Source organism: Lepeophtheirus salmonis, chromosome 1 (genome assembly GCF_016086655.4).
Source record: "Lepeophtheirus salmonis chromosome 1, UVic_Lsal_1.4, whole genome shotgun sequence".
In the NCBI taxonomy this organism is placed as follows: Eukaryota; Metazoa; Arthropoda; class Copepoda; order Siphonostomatoida; family Caligidae; genus Lepeophtheirus; species Lepeophtheirus salmonis.
The window spans coordinates 5,021,700-5,026,992 of NC_052131.2; positions in this window are offsets into that span (position 1 = coordinate 5,021,700).

Consider the following 5,293-nt stretch of genomic DNA (forward strand, 5'->3'; position numbering starts at 1 on the left):
AATAAAAGAATAATTCCTCTTTTGCTCTCTATGTTCCATGCATGACTTTTTCTCTTCTTTTATTTATATAGGTATGTAGAATAGGTATAGAAATAACTCTAAGTGAACTAAAGGTAGAGGGGGTGGCTTACACACTCAAAGTATATACATACATTCTTTTCTATAAGGAACTGTTCAATATGGAATGTGATTTTGTAGAGGAAAAAAAACCTCTATTTAAAGATTCGAAAAGGAACCACCAGGGTTGGTTCATGAGTTTTTTTATTCATTCAGGGTGTTTACATCTCTCTTTCTGATATATACTGTATATATCAATGTAGATATAAACGTATTTAAGATCTACGCACGATAGTAGAGAGCTGTATAAAATATGTCTTAGAAAGTGGGAGGGAGCGGCTTTTTCCAGTTAACAATCTGTACAAGGTTGCTTTTATTTTCCATACCTATTATCATTTCATTCTTGAGGAGGGAACATCTCATTATAAAATAATCACTCCATCATATGCTCGTAAATACGAAGAGTATGACTGAGAGTTTGCTCGTGAGATATAAGTCCTTGTTTGAGTCGGAGATCGACATTGGAGTAGTTCCAGCCTTTATGTTCTTGCTATATACAAAGCAGGATTAGTATTTTGCTCTCACTGCTACTCGCAGCTGATCTAATAAGACGTCATGACAGATAAGCGAATTTTGTAGAGCTCTTTTGATATACATCATAAGTATATCAAAGTTTCTCAAGCTCTTTATAGTTGAAAAGTATCTAGATCAAAATTATGACAAACTGAATATACAACGCCCCTCCACATAAAACTTGTAAAAAAAATAATAGATCAAACCTGATTGAAAGGCCTGGCACGAACAACAAATCAATATACTTTCCAAACTGGTCAAACATTCTCCTAATTTAAGCGTGTCATTGCAATAAGCGTCCATATTTATTGTATATTTCTCCCCTAGAAATTTCATAAAAGCCTATAAGCAGGTCTCTACCATTCCTGGCCAGTAGTCGCACAAATAATTACATAGCTAAGTTTGTGTTCCTCTTTACAATTGCAATAAATGCTATTTTCATCTTTTTTTCTAAATTTGTCCAAAAGTTTATTTTGCATTTTTCTACAAATTTCGAACTGACCATTTTTCGACAAAATAGTCAGTGGACTTCGCGTCTAAATAATTTTGGATACATATATCTTGTAATGTTATTTGAAGTTTATAACACAATATATATCTTTTATAAATCCATAACAATGGATAAAGTATAATATTCTCCCGCGTTGAAGAATGTCGACACATTAAGAAGGAATAATATTGACCATTGTCAATGGGATTTCCGCTCCCTCCTTTGTCCGAGCAATGCCGAGTAAACCCTTGCTAGTTGTGCATAAATGAATGTTTCCCCCACATTTTTGTCTTTCCCTCACTCCATCTCTATTGATAAATTTATTTTGGAGATTAATGCCCAACAGGGGCGTTGCTACCCTTCATCATTGCTTTTATAAATAGATTTATTATATATATGAAGAAAAAAAAAGGGGGAGGGGCCTACAGAAACCAAGGAGGTTAGTTAAATAAATGTTATGCTTTATTGTTTGTTTTATCCACTATTTCCAACCTTTGAATTGTTCCATAATATCTAAGCTTGTTTAAGGGGTAATCTACAGCATGCGGTCAGTTATTATTGTTATTTTAAACATATTTGATTTATACTCTGTCAACAAGATAATGGTAATTATAAATACATATAGAATTGCATGGAGTTCTAGACATATGCAGCCAGGCTTTTTTTTCTTTTTTTTTCTTGAAGGAAGGAAGTAAAAATGACGTTGACTTTTTTCCCCTTCTTTTAACCATTCACTCTTTCTTTTTTATTCCCCTCATGTGGGAATGAAAAATAATGTTTGACTATTCCAGGTTCCTAGAATTCCATGATTTACATATAACACACATATACTATGTATAAAAAAAAACAATCACGGTCATATATATAAATAAACATTATGATTTAAAAATTTTAAAAAACCTTTTTGTTTACGTTGCCTGACTGCTTATAGCAGTTTTGACTAGATATACAATATAACAACATATATGGATTGCACTAGGGATGGATTTCGGGTATTATTATTTTTTGATAAGGTAGACACAGTTAGTTGAACTTCGGACTTGGTTAGAACCAAGTATTTACCAGAGTATTTTAATACCTGCGAGCACAATTAATTAAAGTTACTTATAAGTAGGGATGGGATTTTTGTAGAGAGCGAGGAGAAGATGGGATCAAGCCTCAAGGTATTAGTCTAGAGATGAGTAGTTTGTCGTTGCCTGTGATCATTCTTTTTTCTTATTATTTAATCAGTCGTCTTGATGTTAACTTCTTTCTCTTAAGTGTATATTATTGCCTATTTTTTGGTGTCAATTGATTTAAAAATGCTCATAAAATACATTTAAGTATATAATTTAAATATAATAACAACATTTTCCGTACATTAATGCTATTTTAAATGTAAAAGGTTCTACTTTTTATGGCAGATATTCATTTTCTCCCACCCAAAACAAGTGATATAACAAGAAGCTGTAAGGGTCTTAATTCAGTAGTACCAAATGTATCGCTCCCTCCTTTCCCAAGCGCACATTTTTTCATTGCAAACTACTCAACTCTAGGTATATCTGAATTTTGAGTCGAGATGTGAAAATTGTCAAAATCCCTGAGAGCATACAATTTAAAAAAAGTATAGGTTGGTACCCTTACTGAAAAGTAAAAAATTACTTCATTAATTTATGGATCGTTTAATAGATTTTTATTAATTGCATTATCGTTATCACATTAACAAAAACTGCATTATCGTTATTTTAAATATATAATTAAACAGACTCGTACTGTTACAACTAAAATGCCCATAAGGTTATGTTGTCCTCACCACGCGATGTAATAACGCGTGGTTGATACTAACAACTTTACTTTATGTTCACTTTTGTGAAGTACATTATTTAGCTCTGTCATTAAAATCATGTAGTTTTAGTAAACACATTTACTCAATTTTGAATGTTAATAACCGATCGACAATAAAAGGATATATGGCAGTACATTATCATTTCGTAGTTTTCATAGTTTTCCTAGTAAGATAGAGTGGAAAGAATTTAACCCAAAAATTTTGTTTTAAATTTGTACTTTGATTTTAAATTTGAATAACAGATTAATAAATATAGGAAGTGTTATAATAACTTGACTTAAGCCAAGTATGCCCTGTTCTCTTTGATAATTTGTTCCAAATGACTATCCAACTTCATAATGCCCTTCTCGTAGAAGTTATTGTCCCTATGGGCAAAAAAACAAAAATCTAACAAACCATTTTCACAGGCCTTTATTAAAGACAGATTTGAATCCCCAAACACGTTGGCTATAGATAGGAAAAGGAGTAGGTCACTTGATGCCAGGTCCAGGCTGTAGATTGGACACATAAGAACTTCCTTTCTGAGCTTCCAGAGCATGTTGAGCGTCATCAAAGGTGTGTGCGGCTTGGCGTTGTCTCCTATTCACCAATGCTGACCACTTCTGTTGAATCGCCAGCTTCAAACGGTCAAATTGTTCACAGCAGAGGGCAGAATTGAGAAGGGAATTAAATCCCTCGAACCAACATTGTCCAACACGTACCGAAAGAGTATTGGGCCAGTATATATCGCAATTTTTCGTGGTTGTTTTGACGTGTTTTTCTCATTCAGGTTGAAAAATGTAAAATATGGTGAATTTCTTCCTTTGAGACCTCCATACTCAACGCACGATAATTCACGACTGAACCGGCCAAGCACAATACTATCCGAAAAGGATTTGTAGTATGCACTCATACCTTTACAATACCTTATCGTGAATGAGATGTGACCAATAAGGAACGAAATATACATACTTAATTAACAAAAAAAGGCGGGAAATACAAAATTACTTTTTCTCCCACCTACTATATGATTGTAGATAAATATTTTCTGTTTCTGATAAAGCTCTTACGTCATTTGTAGTTTTAGTAATTGGTCCACAAATCAAGGAAATATGAAGGATTCAAGAACCTTGGAATATTGCCTTCATATCTCACAATTAATAAATATTTAAGCCCGATGCGTTCTACATATATCAATATCTCAGATATAGCATGTATTTACAGTATCTTATATTGGGCAAAATACTGAGGAAATCCTGTTCTCAATTTAAAATTACAAGGTGACTGTATTTTGAAGCAGTATACTCCAATAATTATACCTACTATTTATGGGAAAGTAAGGATAAAAAAAAGAGAAAAAGTGAGTTTTATTTCTTCTTCTATAAAATATTCATAGATCATGAAACTTTTTTGAACTAAAACGTTGAAAACAAGGGTAAAAATTTAATTAATCATAGCTCAGTTGTTTGCATACATGCATACAATTTGTATTTACTGTGACGTGTGTACCTTTATCATTTGCGTTAGCAATGAAAATTAATGATAAAATCTACATTTATGGTTGATTGTTGCATCAGGGGATTTTAAACTAGTCATTTGCTTTCATTTGTTAAAAATACCAATGCTTATAAATACTCTGTTTTATGTTGTTGTAATTCCCAAACAGCAATTGCTCCCAGTTCTGATGGGAGATTTAATAATAATTTAATAAAGCTATAGGGGCTGATTATTCAAAGTTATATTAGAGAGAGTCATCACATATATCATCTATAATCAAGGACGGCTAGATCACGTCGTTATCTTTATTGTATCACGCAACCTTCATTCAAAAGAAAAGAAAAAAAAAATGGCCCAAATCATCTGGTAGTTAGCCAAATAAGTCAGTCATACCAACCGATATTTATATCTTATATATTCGCAGACTAACACTGTCTTATATTTATTCACTATTTTTAAAACAAAGTACATATTATTTAAATCTACGTAATATTTTATTCGATACTGTAATATAATATCCCTTAGTAATATTTTATTAAAAGAACAGTCAGGAGTAGATATTATATTTTTCAATGAAGAAATAGCCAAAATAATAAAGTATTAATATAATTTGAAGAATAAATATATTATTTAAACGACAAGGGATCAACAATAAATTATATTCCTGTTCTTTTGGAAACGGAGCATATGTATGGAATAATTTATTACTTCGTTTATTTATCAAAAATAATTAATTATGAAATAGTCATGACGTATCAAGGGGAATGAGGGAATTAACAGCTGAAAATGAAATACATAGGGCATTTTTGTGTTCGTGAATGGAATAGTGATGAGCTTTTCCATAAAGGGAGCGGGGATCAGATTGTCGCCTA